The 21,551-nt window shown below is 44.4% G+C and overlaps 1 protein-coding gene across 16 annotated transcripts in view; it reads right to left on the bottom strand.

The window, feature by feature from the left end:
* Svil (supervillin) overlaps positions 1 to 21,551 on the bottom strand; it is a 199,800-nt gene that overhangs the window by 115,679 nt on the left and 62,570 nt on the right. For 11 of the 16 annotated variants that reach the window (XM_029472014.1, XM_029472015.1, XM_029472022.1 and 8 more), the window contains exon 1: positions 6,900 to 7,449. The exons of the other annotated variants lie outside the window; for them this stretch is intronic. The gene's annotated coding sequence lies outside the window, so the exon portion shown is untranslated. Of the gene's footprint in view, positions 1 to 6,899; positions 7,450 to 21,551 lie in introns of those variants that run through there. 16 annotated transcript variants of the gene reach the window in all.

Below are 21,551 nucleotides of genomic sequence, written 5' to 3'. Positions count from 1 at the left end.
GTCACAGAAATAAAGCAGAGACTGGTGGGGAGGGCTCATGGGTGAAGCTGCAGCTCCAGATGAGTGAGTGCTACACTGTAGCAGACCTGGCACCTGAGAAGCCTGGCACGCGTGGGCGAGCATCCGTTAGAGCACAGCTCGCTGCTTCCCACTGCATCCGCCCTCACACATGTAAGTACTCAGAAAGTAGAGGTGGATGGTGAGTGTCCCAAGCAGAGTCACCATCCATTTGGAAAATAAGAGCATCCTGTCTTTTCTTGCTGCCCCTGCTGTATTTACCTGCTGGCCACAGCTGTAATTCACAGAAGGATAAAGAAAAGTAAGTGCTGAAGACAGAGAAAGTCAGATTAGAGGAAAGAAAATTTGAGTATTTGAATGTATACAAAAGGAGTGGCAAGAGTATAATCTGAAGAGAGGGAAAAGAGGTCCCAACACACAGGGCTGGAGAAGAAGGGGGAATCACCAATAGACAAGTAATGGGGGCACCCTGAAGCAGACACAGCCCAGGACAGGAAGACCTAGCAAGAGCCTCCCTCCCGCCATTTCTCACTTCCTCCTGCATCCCTTCTTGAACCACTACCTAGGAATAATCAAATATGTTACTCTCTGAAAGTCTGTATTACAGAACAGAAATTTGTAAGAACCTCTTCACCAGAAAGATGCCACCAAGGTCCAGAGGACAAAGAACACTCTAAAGTCACAGTGTGACCTCTACCTAGCCATGGCTTGAGGCAGTCCTGGAGGTGACACCCATTGCCCCATTTCAGGTTTCTCTGCTGGAAGCAGGACGCAAACCCCAAGTGAGCTGTCCTCGGTCTCCACATCAATTCCCAGCGTGCTCCCCAATCCACCTTCTCCCAGCAAGCTACAGGAAGCCTCTAAACAAATCAGCTCTGTCAGTGAGAGCCTGCTTAGACACAATAAAAACCAAACAACAAAAACTCCAAACCGAAGAGCTAAGGCTCTTGTCCTCTATAGGTAAAACGCGCCTCACAGTGTTCAGCCATCCTTATCACCAGCACCACATTTCTAATGTAAGCAAAAGTTTAAAAGTTCATCACCTCCCATAAAAAATTATAAAGTCATAAAGCCAAATGACTGTGTTTCCTTAGCTAAGATGAACGTCTCATAGAAATTAAGACTACAAGCATAAGTTGGAGAAGCATCTACGTAATAGAACAACTAAGTCATTTGAATTTTAAATTTTCTTCCTCATGGTTTGTCTTTGTTTTTTTTGCAATGCTGGTATAAAGCCCAGGGCATTGTTCATGAGGGCCTTACCACTGAGCTACACCACCACCTGTTCCCCAAACCCCCTTCTTGTCTAGCCTGACTCAGATCTATACAATTAGCTGATTGAGAATCAGAAACGATATCTGCAAACAATCAAAATGCCATTTTGTGTTCGTAACAGAAGCCACTCATGATATGAGCCAGACACAGTATGGACAAGCGTTGCTCAACTTCATGATCACCCACCCCCTCGTAGAACAAGATTAGCTTATATTCAGCAGCACCACAATACTAAGAATGTGTGGATATAAAACTTTCCAAAAGTGATGTCTTCCCTTAAGCTACTTCTTACTTCAATATATTCGAAGCTGAAAGGCCCCGCTTTCCTTTTTCACTTTGGGCTTGAATGTTTTGTTTTGTGGAGTATATAACACATGTACAAAAACAAACAAACAGACAAAAACATGTGAATGTGTTGTATTTCTGCTGAGATGGAGTAAAATTCCATACAACATTCACTTAGAACAGACAATTTCTGAAATCTTTATGTCTCTTCAGACATACAATCATTTTTTGTTAGGTGATTACGTAGCTGACCCCAAGTGACCAGACAAGTCTGCGTGCTTAGAGCAAAAGCAGAGGTCCATCAGGAGACAAGAAGCCTCCAATTAACTAAACGCTGAAAGCTGGCAGTGTGGGGGCAGAAGAGATGGCTCAGGCAGTAAAGTACTTGCTGAACAAGCTTAGAACCCTGAGTCCAGATATAGAAACCTGTGACCCTAGTGCTGGGGCGGTGGGCACAGGTAGGTCCCTGAAGGTCACTGGCCAGGGAGTCTATTGGATGAGCTCCAGAATCAGTGAATGGCCGTGCCTCAAAACCTAAGGGGGAGAGCAATTGAGATGAGGACTCCATATTGAACTACGGTAGAGTTACTCACTTGTGCATATATGTGCACCTGCACACACAAACACAAACTTGTGTATATGCCCATACACACACACACACACACACACACACACACACACACACACAGTGCAGTATGTATAACAGCTGCTGATGGCCATTCAGAATCTGATTTTGTGTTTTATGCATAATTCTACCAATGCTAGATATACAGACTACAAATGTTCAAACAACTAACTAGAACACAGAGTTTACTCACAAAGTGAAAAGCTAAGATTCATACATGAACACCTCCCCAGACTGCACCACATGACAACCTGTGTGGGCATCATGTCCAAGGTGATCAGGCAAGCAAATGGAGAAACAGAAGATAATTAAAATACATTTAAAAAGCTCTGAAAATAGAAATGTGAATATGAGAGACTGGGGAACAGAAGGGGGCAGTGTGTGTGTGTGTGTGTGTGTGTGTGTGTGTGTGTGTGTATGCGCGCGCAAGTGCAAAGAATACAGAGAAAGTTCTTCACTTCACTGGCCCAGGCCTGAGGTGGGCTCCTACAGAGTGGTCAGCCGCAGAGGAGCTCACAAGGCTGGACAGGAGGAGCAGGAGGGTTTGAGTGGGCACTGAAAGTCATTGGCAGGAGAGCAGGCTGGAGAGCAGGGGAGCTTTATTTAGAAGGATGAAACTTGAGTATGTTTTCCACACAAAGAGACAGAGCCAGGAAGGAGACAGAAGTTCAAAGTTAGAGAGATGGGAGGTACACATGAAGGTACAGGCGGAAGGACAGCACTAGAGATGGGAGGGACTGGTTGAACTAGGAAGTGGGCCTCCGGGAAGCCTTCTACCGTGCGGCTCACCAAGCTTCATTTCAGTGAACACAGGAATGGGTCCCAGAGGACAAAGCAGTCTGTAAGGCTTCTCTCTCCTCCACAACCCCATCTTCCCCCTTCCTCTCTCCCCACCTCTCCCTTTCCCCTCTCCCCTTCTTTCTTTGATGGTAGTAGTTCTTGCACACATTCACTCTATCCCTTAAGCTTCATATGCCAGAGCCTGCATCTCCAAACCACATGGTAACGGTAACTGTAGGCAGGACCCCGGGAGGCAATCGGCCACATAAGCCTCTGTGTGGATGTGATAATAGGGTAGCCAAGAGTGGATCTGTCATAGGAGAACATGTTCTGTGGCACATGAGGCTCCTTGGGCCTTGCCAGAGGTCCCAACAATGTCACTCTTTACCTTAAACAGCCTTGGACATGAACTGTAAGAAATATGTTCTTTATAAATTACCCAGAATATGGACTAAGACAGCTGGCAACTCCTATTACAATTTAAGCCACACTGGTATTCAGGAGTTATGAGATGTGAGGTGTCATTACATAGGTCTGCGTTCAAATCCGGCCCCTCCCCCATTTCAAGGCTCAGGTGGTTGGTTCCCTGGTAGAATGGGCACACTGAGGGTAACATGCTTCAGGAGCTCTGGATTGGTGGGAAAGGCCCCCATGCAGTATTCACACTGCAGCCCTGGAAGGCACATGCCAGGGTAGGTTTATTTCACTGTGTGGTACTTGCCATTGACAGGCATCAGGGCTTCACTATGTTCTTCTCCGAATCTCTTTTGGGGATGTAGTCACCAAGGACAGGCACACTCTATAGCCTTCTGGACCTCACACTATTGAGTCCAGTGTTCTGTCCGAGTGAGATGCCCAGGAAGCTGGAGAAATGAGCAAGCCTTCACCAGCAAAGGGAAATCCCTAATCCTAAGGCAGAGAGGAGAACTGGGCCTACATCACATTTACAGAAAAACCCAGCTCTGTCTGGGTTAGAACTGTGTTTGGGATTAGTGGGTTGACTTTCCAAGTGAAACACATGCTTTCTTCAGAACCATCCATAGCAAATGTCTCTTTGAGGCTGAGACCTTTCTGAACCACACCAAAGTGCTACTGTCCCCGAGGAGGTGAATAGTGCAAGTCCCCTCTCAGGACATGCTACTTGAGACAATGCCTAATAGGGAAAAGTACCCAAGTCAAGGACTCAGGTGATTTTTTTTCATCTCAGGCAAGACTCCAACATTAAAGAGTCTGTCTTTGCCAAATGTACCTCAATTTCCTGTGTTGGCAAAAGCATGCATCCAGAAATCTCGTCAGACTTGTAACAGGAAGACATCTTTCTGCATGCATATTTAGAACTGAGGAAAAGACATCCATATAACAGTGAGCACTGGGCTCCACAGGGGATATTCCAGGAGAAATACCCTGAGCTTCTGACAGAACATAGCTAAATTATGACTTGATAAAGCCACAACTCAATCCAATCCAAACACCTTACATTTGTGGAATGGCCACTGGGTAAGATAAGATCAAGGGTACTGAGACCCAGTGCCTGTTGGGTACCCTACCTCCCTTGTAGAGGGAGGACACCAGGATTTGTAGAGCACCAGGAGTCCTACAGTAGAAGCTAGTGTCAAGGTCTTTGGAGCCAGAGACAGATAGTAAGAGGACACTCTGGCCCATGTCATGTGATATCTCTCAGGCAGGTACACAGAGCATTTTGAAGAGGACGTCAGCAAAGGCCTGGTAGTAGAAGGATCCTGAGAGAGAAGCTGAGGGGTCTGGATAGTAGCACAGGGCAGAGAGGAATATGACAAATCCACTTGTGAGAAATGGCATGGTAAGAGTTTGTTTACAAAGAACATTCTGACATTAGACTGGATACATGCAGGAGTAGCTGAAAGAAAAGGGAGTCCACTACCAGCAAAGCACAGGTCGGAGACTTGCCACAAGGTGGCTGGTCACATCACAGACAGACACAGAGGCCTGGGGAACAAGCAAACTTTCCTGGAAATTCCAGGACATTCTAGATGGGGAGATATTTGTCATCCTGGCAAGACACTCCCTACCCTGTAACACAAGGATCATCCTAAAGGGTCTAGACAGTCAGACCCATGGGGACATGGTTTCCTGTTCATCAAGCGAGGTTCCAACAATGGAGGTGGTTTCAACTGGATAACTGCTCATGGCCTGTGCCATTGCCTGCTACAGCTCCCAGGGTATCCTTGCAAAATCCAAAGGCTTTGCCCATGCCTGCAAGTCTTCTGCTATAGAGCATTTAATGTCCCCAGGTATTCTCAAAGGTATGCATGAGGGACTAGAACTCAGTCTTCCAGATGTCTCAAAAGTACAGGCAAAGATAAACAAGTGTCTTTTGGATGAAAGGGGAATGTCCACAGAGGGTCAAAACTTTACCAAACTGCAAAGATTATGCTCAACTGATCTATTAAAACTATTGATAGTTCAACTGATCCATTAAAAGCCTCTCTCTGGGGGTTAGCTAACAAGCACCATCTTGTCCCACAGAAGGAACAATGTCAGTCACAAACCACCTCTCCTCAGCACCTATGTCACAGCTACTCACTTTCAGAGGGTGACATGAGGCCCTATTTCTAGGAGGACAGTTAATTGCTAGGCTTGTCTGAGGGCTCTCCTGGCTCATTGAGAGGGGCAGCCCCACCCTGACCCTTACCATGATTGCGGTGTGTGTGTGTGTGTGTGTGTGTGTGTGTGTTCACAATTCATACTACAGTTCTTCTCAGCCAGGGATACTACTGTTGGCCATAGAAAGCCTCTATGCATCTACATACAACATGCAGATTGAGCACTGACCCTTTCCAGCTGAGTCCCTTGCACAGCAGCAGCAGGTATGTATGTACAAATCTATTTCACCAATGGCACAGCTTCCAGTGGAGATGAATAGCGGGCTCCCCAGGGGTGTTTCTCACTAAAAGTATTTTATAAATAATAGTGGCTGTGCATACTTCTTTATGTCATATGTTACTAACAGATCACCTTTTTTATTCTGTCAGTGGCACATGTCAAATCCACCTGCTATGTTCTACACCTCACCACTGCTTTCCAGCCCCAAATCATCAAATTACAGAACAGACTCCAGAGCTCTCACCCCAGGAATTAAAAAGACATGGTAACACCCCTTATTGGAAAATTTTAAAATGATCTACAGTGAAAAACTTAGAGTCTCATCTGAGAGTTTTTAAGATTCTGGACCAAAGCTGTTCTAGATATCAGAATCTGAGCAGCACTGGCCTGAAAGCAAAGAAAGGCACACACAAGACTCAGGCCTTTGCAGTTTCACATGAATTAATAACATGAGTTAGGACCAGGGTATAGTCCTGTGGAAAAACAAATGCTGAGCATGCTGGAGGCTCTGGGGTTTGATATTCAGCACCACATTGAATGAGAGAGTAGATAGATAATAGATTAACAGGTAGACAGATAGACGGACAGACAGACTGATAGACAAATGACAAATAGGCAGATGATAAATAGATGATAGGTAGGTAGGTAGATAGATAGATAGTAGATAGATAGATAATAGATAGATACATAGATAGATAGGTAGATGACAGACAGGCAGATGTGAAATAAAGTGACATCCTGTATTGGAAAAATCCTTTAATTCCAAATTCAAATGCTAAATTGTAGATAGGACTTACTAAGTTACATTAAGCAAATTGTCAGTAATAAACTTCTCTGTGTTATAAAGTAGGTTCTTTTGTTTGTAAGAAAATCCAATCTTTCCAAACCCCTAAACTACAGCCCAGGGTAGCCAAAGGGTAATTGCAGTCAGTAACTAGCATGTACTGGCAGAAAACTGCGAAGCTTTGAAACAACTCCCCCGGAATCATGCTCACAGAGAGCTTCTTCCAGATACACAGCTGCGTTTAGATACATAGAAAGATTTTTCACTTACTTCAAATTTCTGTGTAATCCTTGTTCCTCTAAGTGAGAGGGGCCGGGAACATAGTACACTCCCCTTAGTGTTGTAATAAGAAAAAACAAAAAGAAAAACCATCTATGTCCTCTAATTCAGCCTTGGGTATTCTTGAGTATAGTCTCTTTGATGAATACTACCTTTAAAGACTAAACAAAAAGCAACATTTCCCAAGTAAGATCAGTAGCACTGCACAAGATCAGTGGTCAACAAACAAGGCAAAGGCCTTTATCAGTGGGGTGATTCACAGCAGGGTATATTTAGATCGGTGCTTTCCAGAGGGTGCTGAGATGCCAGATTCCGGAAATAGGTGAGGGCTATATCCCAAGAGTTTCTCTGAAGGAAGAACACCAAAATATTAATAAAAAGAGTCTTCTTTTTGAAGTTCCCAGGCCCCTGGTGTCTTCGAGGCTGCGCTTGCTCAGTCTGGTCTTGGCAGAGTCATCCATTACTGGGTAAATCCACATGAAACCTGAGGACACTGCCGTGGAGGACACAATCGGAGGCAATGTGGCAACTCCACATGGGACCAGCCTTTTATGGCCTGATAGCAGCTAATGGGGCAGAAATAGCTCCTGACACTGAGAGCCATCAGCTGTTGCAACAGGCCTGGCCAGCAGCCACTCTGAGAGCAACTCAATTGGCTGCATTGTCTCTAGCTTGTGTTATAGAGAAATTAAAAAGGTACAGCAGGTTGCTGAGCAGGTGACAGTACAGAGTAAGATGAGCAAACACGCCTCTTACCCGAGGGCTTAAACTAACAGAATGAACAAAATGCCATGATAAAACCTGGATCCTAAACACCACAAAGAGAGGACACATGGACAGACGGGTACACAGTGACACAGCACACACAGTAGCGCGGGCCTTTATAAACTGTACCAGTGTAGCCCTCTCTACACTGACTAGTATAGAGAGGGCTATACTATACATCAGTAGAAAACGACACTTTCAGAAGTATTTTGTAAAGCTCTGTGAACATTTTGCTTACAACCCAGGTTTATCCTCCCAGTTAACAAGACACAACACCAGACAGTCCTTAACCACTAAAAACAGAGGAGGAAAAAACCAATTGCAACCACTTCTTAAATAGCCACTTGCACTTTTTAAACACCAAGACTAAATACTGCAACTCTATTTACAAAAGTACTTACCCGGGCAATCATCCCTGCTGTTACAAGGATAAGGGTGAGTCTCAATTCTTTGAGATAGCTTCCATGTAAATCTCAAAGCTCCTTAAGTCTCAGGCTGAGAACAAAGCTGTGTGCTCTGTAGGCCTCCTCCGGCTGGTATGCCTCTGCTATCAAGTTCCCAGACCACCAGCTGCAGCAAGCAGCAAGGAGGAGTGCTGAGGGCTGACAACAAGGGTCAGAATCTCTGTCACTAATTAACCCTGCAGGAAATTATGGATCCCTAAGAAACAACCCTTTTCAGGTGAAAAGATGAGGGTGCTGTGCTGTGTGGTTAAAATACCAAAAGAATGCTACAGCCATGAGAAAAGGAGACTGTGGCGATGAAAAAGCTAAATATCACGACTCCATCCATGGATCAAAGCACCATAGCCTTACAAATATGTATGGTTTTTATGTGCTGATTTAAAGAACAGACAGCAGATACCCTGGAGAGGTGTAGCAATTGGACAGTGGCTTCAGTCTGTTTTGTTTAAAGGTTAAAAGAGTTTGTCAAGCCAATTTTTAATCCACTTCCAGATGACAATTATACAAAAGTTTCCATTACAATTTGACATCCAATTTGAGTTGCAATTCACATCTTATGTTCTTTCTCACACGTTTAGTGTTTCCCTCATCTTTAGGTTTATTTTATCCTGTTTAAGTGCCTCTGATGTGTTTGTAGTATGTGTCTGTGTATACACAGGTATGTATGTCTATTTGCATACATTTGAGTCAGTGGAAGACATCGGGTGCCTTTATGGCTCTGGACCTTCTGCCATGATGCAGGTGGGTTCTCTCCCTAAACCTGAAGCTTATTCTATTTCAGACTGGTTTCCTGTCCAGTGAATTCCCTGGATCTGCCTGTCTCCATCCCCTCAAGATTGAGGCTAGAGGACCCACAAAAGTCACATTATCACATTAAGCTCTAAGGATTCTGGGGTCCTCTGGCTTGCATGGCAAGTGCTCTTCTCCACTGAGCTATCTCCCAGCTCTGAAGATTTTGGACTTTGCTTGTTTGCTGTGTTTTTGAGACAACTCTTGCTAGGTAGCCAAGGCTAGCCTAGAACTCACTATGCAAGGTAAGCTGGCTTAAACTCAACAAACTTCCTGCCTCAGGCTCCTGAGTGCTGGGGTTAGAGATGTACACAAATGTGCTCACTTTGCTATACATATTTATATGAGCAGTTTTAAGCTTGTCCTGCAGCCAGAGTCAAAATAAATAAAAATTTCAAAAAAGAATATGTCAACTATGAGGAAAACGGGAAAGAATGTTGGGTCTCTGCTGCCACCCAGCTTTGTTTTCCTACAAGAAGATCCTGTGCGTCTGGATAGACACCCAGCCTCCATGAGCTGCGGCTGCTGCTTTGGGCCCCACAATCTCTAGTTGATGGATCTGGAGTCAGGCAGGCTGAGCCCCTAGTCTCTTCTTTATCCTTTCTGGCTTTCATTATCTAGATCCCAATGAATTCTAATCATACACTCCATTTAAACAAGGACCTTAAGTTTTGGGCTAACTCAGAAAACACTTACCAGACCCAGAATCCCACAAAATGTTGTAAGAAAATGTAAAACTCAAGTGGGTTAAAAATCACTGCTAAGAATTGAGTTTTACTAAACTCAGGTATTTGCAGCATCTTTGATGAGTAACCATTTCTCAATGCACTGTTCTTGATCACTACCCCTTTAACAATAATGATTATTACTGAATACATCAAGCTAGGCTTGGTGGCACACACCTTTGATTCCAGCACTCAGGAGGCAGAGGCAGGTGGTTCTCTGAGTTCAAGACCAGCCTGGTCTACAGAGTGAGTTCCAAGACAGCCAGGGCTACACGAAGAAACTGTTCAAAAATAAGTAGATAAACAGATCAGCGTTGCTAAGGAGAATGCATTTTATGATACTGACTTTATATCAAGAATGAACATTGAATAAGTAAAATATAACTTGCCATCATTCCAAAAAGGTAAAATATTGAGATATAAACCAGTAATAAAACCACAAAACATCTTTAAAAAAAACATCCAAGATGATTTCAATATATCACTAGACATGGACTATGTTCATGGATTGAGGAAATCAGTATAATAAAGATATCAATACCAAACTTATCGGTAAGCATTATATAATTCTTATCAAAAACACAAAGGAATTTTGAGCTTATTCTAAAATTTGCTAAAAAATCCATGAAAAGGAAAAATATGGAAGAGTTGGCTTTTTCCATGTTAAGGACAACCACATAGCTATGGCCATCAAGATCTCAAAATACTGATGAGAAGACAGGCCTCCATATACACAGACCCATGTTTGTCTTGGATAGTTCTATGGTCAGTTCTATGGTCGGCTCAATTCAAGCAAGAGTTACTTGGGAAGAGGAAGTCTCAATTCAGATGGAACTGGCTGTGACCACATTGGTGGGGAACTGATCATTGATTGATGTGAAAGGTCCCAGTCCTCAGTGGCCAGTGCTACCCTGGACTACCTGTATGTAAGAAAGCAGGCTGAGCAGGAGCCAGAGAGAGCAGGCCAGTAGTTCACCTTCCTCCACAGTTTTGAAGTAACTTCCCCCAGTGTTAAATCATGACCTGAAAGTGTATGCCAAATAAAAATTTCCTCCCCAAGTTACCTTCAGCCATGATGTTTAATACAGCAACAGAAAGGCAAACTAGACATTGGTGCAGAATAAGGAACTCAGTAATAGGCCCACAGCAAACATGCCCAGCCTAGAGCAGCTGGACAGCAGCAAACAAAAATAAAGAAATAAAATCTTCATTGTGGTATATCCAGACCATCGAATACTACTAAATAGAATAAAATAATCAATTATTGGCACATGTATTGACCTAGAAAGATATTCTAGAAACCAAGCTGAGCAAAAGAAAGTCGATTTCAGACTGTTAATGTATAATCTCATTTGCATGACTTTCCACAGTGACAATGTTGTATAAAGAGAGAGCAGGCAGTGAGGACCATAAATTAAGGATGCAGTAAGCAGGCAGTGAGGACTAAAGGGTAAGGATGTGGTAAGCAGGCTACAGAGAGAACTAGGAGGATCTTTGTTACACGACTTTCCATTCATCTACTGACTTTGCCAATGGCAGTGTCCTGGCTGCAACCCTGTTCCATAATTTGCAAGATGTTCCCACTGGGACACTTGGTGATAACATTTCTTTATATGGCATTCCCACTGGGGGACACTGTCTGAGCAGACATAATATCTGTATATGACATTCCCAGTGGAAGACACTGGCTGAAGAGACATGACATCTTTGTATTAATTCTTTTTTATTTTGTTTACTCTATGTAAATGTACATACCTGTGTGCATAGATATGTGTGTGCATATGAGTTCAGACAGACATCAGAGAAGGATTTCAGGTGCCCTCCTCTATCATTGTCTACTTTACTCCCTTGAGGTAGGGTCTCTCATTGAACCTAAAGCTTACTGTTTTCGTTTGTTTGTTTGTTTGTTTGTTTGTCTAGGCTAGCAGCCAACAAACTCCAGTAATCTTCTTGTCTCCACCTCCAATCCTGGGTTGGGGTTAGTTCCGTGCACGGTGTACTCAGAAGCTGAGTTCTGGGCCCTGATCCAGACTGCAACCTGATCTTGGGGCACTTCACTGACCTTTGTGCACTTCACTGACCTTTGTGCACTTCACTGACCTTTGGGCACTTCACTGACCTTTATACTGTAAAGAATGCTCCCCAGTGATCCATGATTGGTCAATGAATGGCTGGGGCTTATGACTGGGCAGAGGAGAAGAAGGTGGGACTTGGAATCTAGTGATGGGTCTTGAGAGACCACGAGAAGGAGGGGAAAACAATGGAGGAGAGGGGTTGCCAAGAGGCCTATGAATGATGAGCACGTGGCCAAGAGAAGCTCATCCTGAGGACACACATGGAACAGAACAAGCCGGTGAGTAATTCAAACTGCAAGTAACACAGGGCCAGTGGTTTGGATATAGGTTAGAATAGCTCAGAACCTTCCCACTTTAGGCTTACAGTTTGTGTGTAAATTTACAGTGTTTTTGTGTCTTTAATTGGGAGTTATACCAAAAAATGTGGGTCAGAGAACCCCTACAGAGAGATATTAAGAGGTGTCAGGGGCATAGCAACCACCAGATAATTAATATTGCATTAGTTACAGATGAATGTGGCTTGCTTTCCATATGGATGCCGGGGACCAAGCTTGTGTTCTCACGCTTGTGCAACAAGCCCTTTAGCCACTGAGCCATCCCTCTAGCCTCCCAGGATGTCACCCAGGAACAGAAAACTCAAGACAAATAGTGTCACATGCATCTGCTGATTGTGGAAATTAATTCTATTTTCCCAAGTGACGACCCTTCAACCCTGCATCTTGGTCACCCAAACCAGGAGGCAGGTCCACCCCAAGTGTAGAATCTTGCTGTGTGGCCGAGGGCTTCTTGTATTTCCTCTTAGAGTCAATCAGGACTGTTACAGGTGCCCCCTAAGCTCTTCCTCAAAGCTACGGCTCACACCATCCAGCCTGATGCTTCCAGACTGGTCTTCCAGAGCTGCCCTGCATGCCCTGGCTTCCCTCCTAGCTTTGGTTTTCAGAGTGGACTTGTGAGGAACTGCAGCTACTGGGTGGGTGGGTGGGTAACAGCTATTCTTCACCTTGCCTGCCAAGCTTTAACATTAAATTGTCTAAAGTCTTTTATAAATACTTGAGAAATTACACGTAGCCTAGGGTTGATCTCATGACAGAGAACTTGTTTGTCCTTAGAGCACTAGGAGGAACTTCTCAGGTATTGCCCAGCACACAGTCTTATTGGCAGAAAACAAAGGTGAGCAAACACATCTACTGGGTACTCACACGAACCCTCACACCTCTTTAGTAGCATGCCACATCACTACCACCCCATCAAGTCACGTGCACACAACCATCAGCAGCCACACAGGCCACATTGCTGTAGTAAGGTGCTCCTGTCTCCAGTTAATGCCTTTCCCTCATCCTCACCCAGAAAAGTCTTCACCACCCTTAAAATTCCACTAAACCCTTCCCTGGTCCTGAAAGAGCAGGGGACCCATGATCTTTTTGTATCTACAAAAATGGAGTCAGTAGCCACTCCATACACATAATAAATGCTTGCCATATGAGACTCTAACACCAGTATCAAAAGCACTTGTGGGTAGACTCATTGATTCATTCATTCATCCATCCTCCACTCCCTCCCTTTCTCCTGCCCTCTCTTCCTCTGCTCCTCCCTGCTCCTTTTCTTTGCTTTCTTTTGTTTACTATGTGTGTGGATAGGTATATTTGCGTATGCACATGCGTAGGATGGGCGTAAGTCAACCTTGGGTGTCATCCTTTATGTGGTGTCTGTTATCTAGCTTGGTTTTTAAATTGGGGTTTAGGGCTGCTGATAGACTTAGCTGACTGGCCAGTGAACCCAGCCAGGGATGCTCTCGGTTCCCCTTTCCTTTAGCTTTAGCTTTAGCTTTAGCTTTAGCTTTAGCTTTAGCTTTAGCTTTAGCTTTAGCTTTAGCTAAAGCACTTTAGCTGCATGCTACTTGATCCAGCCTCTTTATCTGAGTTCTAGGGATAGCACATTTCCAAGCCCCTCGATGTCTTAATGCAGCTACAAGATTTTCTACTTCTTCTCAGGATCACCAACCATGCATAATTCAGAAATCCAACTAGGTAGGGCTGCCCAAGTGGTTCTGGGTAGCAGCCTTGGTCTCATTATGTTCTTTCTTGTTCTAAAATAACAGTGATATTAGAGCCTGACCAGGAAAGGGAAAACAAGGGCACAATTCTCTAAGGCTTCTGCCTTCACAGTACTCTAAAAGTCCTGCTTTCCAACAGCAATAAACTTGAGCAGTTACTAGAAATCTTCTTAGGGATGCTCATTTCTAGGAGATGAAAGGCTACGTGGCCAGGACCTGTGTACTATCCTGATTCCTGCTGTGTCAAGATAAAACTTGGATTCATTCATTTTTTCAAAGAGCTTAGGGTTCTAACAGGAACATGCATGGCCTCCTAGCATCTACATCCATGCATCAGTGTGGATCTAACTCTGTGGCCGTCTATACCATAGCCATTCATCTGTATTTACAAGACAAATGTCTTCAGTAATAATGGTTTCCAGTTAAGCCCTTGCTTTGTCGGTCATTCAGGCAGTCTGCAGAGTCTATCTGTCTGTGCTCTCTTTCTGAAAGCGTCTGACAAACTTAAGTGGCTACAGATGAAGACCTTTTGAACTCCAGGGTCATTTGTAAGTCAGTGGGCTGGACAAACAATTCAGCTGATTCTCCCAAGTGGCCACTACAGAGCAATGGTTGTGCCACAAGGCTCGACCCAGACAGTGCTGGCCTCAAAATCAAAATGAAACAGGAGATTGCCAGGGGTGAGCCTGGCCCAGACTCCAGGGACATAGCCTGGACCAACCTCGCATTCCTGGACACCAGAGTAAGAGTCCTACAAGTAACCAGAGATGTACAAAGTGTGACATGCTCCAATTAGGCTGTTAGACATCTAAAAATAGGGACTTTCTGTCTCTCTGGAGCAGTGGACATGGTATGGCAGAACCTCAAAGCCTCTTCTCAAGTGAGGCAAAGCTGACAGACATATCCAAATGAGTGAGGATTTCCTACACTAGCAAAGATTTGTCAGGACTTCTCCTTTCTACATAGCTACCAACATCACCAGGCACAGCGCCACCATGATTTCCCTTGCTTGGCCTACACACCAGCAGGAAATGACCAGTCACTGAGTGAAGAGCAGAACAAACCTATGTTCCTCCGAAGGACTGCCAGAAAAGAGAAGCACTTGTGCTATTACTCAGTGTGATGGTTTGTATATGCTCAGCCCAGGGAGTGGCACTAATGGAGGTTGTGACCCTGTTGGAGTAGGTGTGGCCTTGTTGGAGTAGGTGTGTCACTGTGGGCTTGGGCTTTACAATTCTCATCCTAGTTGCCTGGAAGCCAGCATTCTACTAGCAGACTTCAGATGAAGATGTAGAACTCTCAGCTCTGCCTGCAACCATGCCTGTTTGGATAATGCCATGCTCCCGTCTTGATGATAATGGACTGAATCTTTGAGCCTGTAAGCCAGCCCCAGTTAAACATTGTCCTTACAAGAGTTGCCTTGGACATGGTGTCTGTTCACAGCAGTAAAACCCTAACTAAGACCCTCAGAATACTAGAAGCCTTATGTATACTGGATACAGGGGGACTGAGGTGCATGCTCTCAGATATGTGCGCCACCCAGCTGGTAGCACACATTCTGCAACCTGAGAGGATCCTAGCCTTGCCCTGTTCAGAACATGTGATGGGTGCATCATGGCAATTCAGAAGCCCAATAAACCTACAATGAGGACAACCAAGAGTATGGTTAAGTCCATAGAGCTAGACCCTCAATGGTATAATAATTCCATAGCAATTGACACTCGGTAGTACACAATAAAGTCATTCTATAGCTGGACCACGCATGGCACAGTCATTCCACATTGCTGGACTCTTTAAAGTACAGTCATTCATAGCACTGTACAATCTACATTACTCTTGTTCTACAGCACTGCACCTTGCTCAGTACATTCATTCTATAACACTCGAACTTGCATGGTAGTCACCCCAAAACACTGAACACTCATAACACTGGATCATACATGCTAAAGTCACTCAGTAACACTGGACATTCAATGGTATAATAATTCTATAACAAGGAACCCTGCACGCAAAAGTCATTGTACAACACTTTACATACAATGGTATAGTAACTCTATATCATAGTACCATCCACAGTACAGTAAGCCTACACCTCTGAATCCTCTACAGTTTAGTCATTCAACAGCACTGGATACTCTAAAGTACAGCCATCATAAAGTGATAGACACTCCATATTACAAACATTCTATATACACATACAGGACAACAGTTCTACAGTGCTAGATGCTACATGGTACAATCATTCTACAGTGCTTGATCCAGAACAGTAAAGTCATTCTACACTGCTGGACCATTGACAATACAGAGGTGGACACTCCAAGGTGCAGTTATTCTAAGGCACTGGACATTGCACATCACACTTATCCTATAGCAAAGGGCCCTTCATAATATAGTCATTCTATAGTATAGAGTACAGTGATCTTGCAGCAGAGGACCCTTCACAGTACTGGACCATACACAGTACAGCCATTCTTCACTGCTGGATTTTTGACAGTACAGTCATTTTATAGAAGGAGGCCTTCCTCAGTGCCATCATTTTACAGAGTTGGACTTTCCACAGCCCAGTTAAAGAACTGCACCTTCCATGGTATAGTCATCTCTAACACTGGGCACTATGCAGTAGAGTAACACTAGAACATTGGATCTTGCAAAGTACTATTATTCTATCATTTTGGATCTGCATGGTTAACAGTACTGGACTCTCCACTGTATAGTCATTCTACAGGATTGGACCCTCCATTGTGCAGTCGTTTTGCAGAGCAGAATCTGCAGCAATATTGTTATAGATATTTGGACCCTCCACAGTATCATCATTCTGTAAATCTGGACTCTCAACAACATAGTCATTCTACAATCCTGAATTCACAACTCTACAATCATTTTACAAAGTGGGATCCTGCACAGTACGTTCATTTTCCTGAGTGAATCCTTAATGATACATCCATTCTAAATTGCTAGACACTCCACGATATAGTCATTCTACATCCTTGGACCACTGAAGACGTAATCATTCTATAATGCTACACCCTCCATTAAACAGTCATCCTACAATCCTGGACACTCCACAGTACAATCATTTTACAGCAGTGGACATTCTGTAATACAGTAATTCAGCAGTGCTCAATTTTCTATTTAGTGTAATCTAAAGTGCTGAACCCTCTATTTCACAGTAATCCTACAGCACTGGACACTCTATAGAACAGTTCTTTCTATATCACTGGATACTCCATAGTACAGTAATCCTAGTTCTGGATCTCCCTCAGTTCACTAAATCTGCAGAGATGGACTCTCTACTGTAAAGCCATTCTAGGAAGCTGGACTCACTGTGGTACAGTCTACCACACCACTGGACCCTCCACTGCACACTCATTCTATTGCACTGGATCCTCCTCTGCACACTCATTCTATTGCACTGGATCCTCCACTACACACTCATTCTATGGTACTATACTGTCACACCTCACATGTGCCTGTAGCTTCAACTTGGCATTGGGAACATAGGTCTCCATCAGTACAAGTTGAGGAACAATAAGCAATGGGAAGACATAGAAGGCAGCTGAGAAAATTTAGTTTCTCTAAACACACATTTCAGTTTCTTAGAGTTCTCATTTCCTGGCTGTTAGGGAAGATTGGATTTGTGTCCAGGCACTGAACATCACTGGTCTGGATGAAGTCTCTGTCTGAGGCTGCATTTAGTTCTACAAGAGCCAAGACTCATTCTCAAAGTACTATCTCAAATTCCCCAAAGCAGAACTACAACAGCTTCCAGGGGTGATGGTGATGGACATGAGGTGACCAAGAAAGAGAGATGGAATTCATGAGTAAAGTGGGAAGAAAGGAGACTCAATACCCAGAGGAAAAGAAAAGACAAGAACAAGACACACTTCAAACTCCCCTCTCCCAAGAACCTGGTATAGGAGACCATCCCTTCAAAGGTCTGGAGTTACCAGCTGAGTCCTCCTGAGACCAAGTGAATTATTCTTGACTATACACAAAGAACAGAGGATTAGTTGATAATCACACAGGCTCCATATTGTGGTAGAAGAGAAAGGCCCATTGTGTGGGAGGAAAGAATAAATGCATTTGCATGACCATAGTTCCTTCTAAGCTCCTCCCTAGAATGCCCCTCTCATCCATACATGCTCATGGCCCCACCAAAGCACAGGCTCATAAAGCATAACATAGGTGAGGACAAACATATGTGTCCACTTTATGGCCTGTTGTTTGTCTTCAGGACCTAGAACAGTGCCTAGCAGATAGGCACAATAAATGGTTGCTTAAAGACTATAATAGTATAAGTCCTAGGGCTGGGGAGATGCCATAGTTGATAAACTGCCTGGGGACTTGTGTTTGATTTCCCATTTCCCACATAAAGCCAGGCACAGCTTATAAACCCACAACTAGAGAGGCAGAGATAAAAGGACCACTGGGCTCATTGGCCAGTCAGTCTAGCATAATTGGTAAGCTCCAGTTTCAGTGAGCGTTCTTATTTCAAAAACTAAAAGTAGAGAGTGACTGAGGAAGACACACACACACACACACACACACACACACACACACACACAGAGAGAGAGAGAGAGAGAGAGAGAGAGAGAGAGAGAGAGAGAGAGAANAGAGAGAGAGAGAGAGAGAGAGAGAGAGAGAGAGAGAGAGAGAGAACCATATATAAATACATGTCACATAGAAAACCTACCAGTATTTAAAGGCAGATCTGCCCCTCAGGGTGCCCTTTCAAACCCTGCTGGCTCTGGGCAGATGATCCCACATGTCTAGATCAGGTGCCTCCTTCCAAAGCACCTGGTTGGGGGAGAATTCTCTCATTCAACAGTCTGATGTCAGCATGAAAGCTCCCTGGCTTTCACCACACATTTTTATCCTACAGGCTTGGCAAAGCTTAAGCAAATACACCTTATGGGGACCATACTCACAGAGGCACCTTCCTGGACAGCTATCTGATGTGGTGAGTCCTGAAGGCAGGATTGATTTTCTGGGGTGGGGGGTGGGGAGGGGGCTGCCTAATGTGTTCAGACCATGACTAACCAGGAAGCTTACTCTTTTCTCCCCAGAAACACGAGACCGTTTCCTGTACTAGGGAGTATTAATTGAAATCCCTAGTGGGACATCCAGGATATGAAAATTATAGTAATCTAATCTTGTAAAGGAAGAAGTGCAAATCATAGTTACATGGTCTGACATAGAGAGAAGTGACTAATGCCAGGCCACCTCAAGGTTAGGACCCATGGGGAGCACTCCCTGAGAGCCACAGGCCAGAGAGAGGGACCCGACAGGCACACAGCACAACCAACATTCCGGTTTTCACACTTGGGCTAGGGGTGAGGCTGGCAAGGTTCTTTTTCTCAGGACCACACTCAGAACACTTTTTATACCGGACAAAGTCCCATGGCCAGAGGAGCAGGATGGCAATGTCTGCGTTCCTCCGACCCTCCCATGGCCAGAGGAGCAGGATGGCCATGTCTGGGTTCCTCCGACCCTGGGTGCTGTCTTTACACCCTGAAGTTACTTACTAGGGACTGCAAATCCTGTGGACTCGTGTTTAGCAAAATGACCCCAAACCCGCAGTCCTCTGCAGGGAGGATCACAGCCTGAGCAGAGCACAAGCAAGAATTGGAGAGGACTCTGCACCCCGCCAGCAACAGCACAGCTCTGAGGAAGTGCTGCCTCCTCCCTGAAGCATCTTGAAGGAGCCACTGCCCAAGAGCCCTGAAAAAGTTGGTCAGGATGGCTACAGCCTGGAACCACCGCCCTGCATTTTTTTTTTTTTTTTTTTTTTTTCCCCCCCCCTTTTTTTTTTTTTTTTTTTTTTTTTTTGCACAGCTGTGTTCAATTTTCTGTCCTTGGTGTTTTAAAGGAATATTTATTCCAGGGCCAGGATTCTCAAGTTTTATGGTTATACAACTCCTTCCCAGGGCCAAAGAATGTTTGAAAAGTCTTAAGCCCAGCGATGAGAATTAGCGAAACAATCCAAAGAAATAGAAATGAGAAACACTAAGACCCATTCCAATTTAGAGTCAACCTCTTACTGTACTGCAGTGCACATCCTGCTTGCCCTTCAAAGCCCGTGCAGCCGGTTTTATATGTAGTTATAGATAGGGTGTGTAAGTGTTCCCAGTGTGTGTATATGGGAGATGGACAAAGAAAGGCTGCATATGCAGGAGAGCCTTGCAGAGTTGCAAACCAGCCTTACAGCCATCCATGGTGTCTTCTTCCTGTTCCATTATTATATATTAGGCCTAGAGATAAATTGATTTAATAAAAGATTTTAAAGGAGAGGGATTCCTTTAGAAGGATTATATTCCTGTTTATTTTACCTGTTAGAAAGTTGGATACCTTTGGTGTTTGTGGCAGATGACAGCAGAAGGAAGGAAAAATGGGGGAAAGGACAGAGGTAAGAACGGAAGTGAAGAGGTTGGGAGGGGGGAGAGAGAAAAGGAGGAATAGAAAGGAGGGAGAGAAAAATGGAGGAAGGGGGAGGGTGTGAAAGGAGGGAAAGAAGGAATAGAAAGGAGGGAGGAAGAGAAAATAGAGGGAGGGAAGGAAGGAGGGAGAGAAGAAAGGAGGGAGGAAGAGAAAATAGAGGGAGAGAAGGCAGACATATAATTTTACTTAAGAATTTTAGTGGCATGTTTAATTGACCGTCCAGAAGCCAATTTCATTATCAATATCTAGCTGTCCTTGACAGGTATAAGAAAGAGTACCACCAGAAGACTTCCCCCAGACCATGGAGAGTCAAGCATTGTTTAAACACAGCGCATGGCCCTTCCTGGGACAAGCCCAGTTCCCTCACCTGGCCTCTTCCACTGTCTTCTCATGGTACCAGCTCACCTCACCTCAGCCATCTGTCCACACAGGTGTGAGCACATTCTTCCTCTGTACATGGAAGCCTCCCACAGGCTTCAGACTGGCTTCACGCAAGCATCTGAGCAAGGCAAGACAGGCTCAGGCTCTGGGTTCCAACGTTTATGACACAGAACACACCACCCACATTAGAGGCCTGGCTACTACCCAAGACAAATAAGATGTTTCTGAGAAACAAAGCAATTTGCATAGATCCACCCGGAGCAGATGGAGCAGAACTCCTTCATCAAGGCAGCTGCGTGTCAGCAGCACCTGCTACCCGAAGCAGCTCCGAACAAAAACCAGACTATAAGACACTGACCTGGACTGACTCTGGCCATGCTGAGGCCTGCTGCAGCCTGGGTCCAAGGCTTAGTCCCCCAGAAGAGACTTCCAACCCTTCCTCTCTGCAGCACTTTCTCTTACATTTTAGAGATCAAGCAATTCAAATTATTCCTTAGCGCACAGCCCCAAATTATCGATTGAAGGTCAACAAATTCCTCCCAGATAACCACTCCACGGTCCCATGAGTGCAAGTTGATAGATGTTAAAGTCCTAAAGGAACTGAAACAAAAATGTAAAAGGCAAAACAACAACAGAGCACACCCAAGATTTAAAGTGAGAGCTTCTGCAGACAACAGTATAATGGCTCATAGAGTAGCACACAGAATCAGTTATATTGTGAAATTTTATTTGTGTAGGTGCACACATATCTGTATGGGTATCTGTGGGCCATGATGTGCATGTGAGATCTAAAGGCAGCATCTGGAAGTCAGTTCTCTCCTTCCACCAAGATAGCCATTTTTACAATGTTGATCCTGCNAATCCATGAGCATGGGAGATCTTTCCATCTTCTGAGATCTTCTATAATTTCTTTCTTCAGAGACTTGAAGTTTTTATTATTCAGATCTTTCACT

Source organism: Mus caroli, chromosome 18 (assembly GCF_900094665.2).
Source record: "Mus caroli chromosome 18, CAROLI_EIJ_v1.1, whole genome shotgun sequence".
Classification (NCBI taxonomy): Eukaryota; Metazoa; Chordata; class Mammalia; order Rodentia; family Muridae; genus Mus; species Mus caroli.
This window is presented reverse-complemented; position numbering and strand designations above follow the sequence as displayed.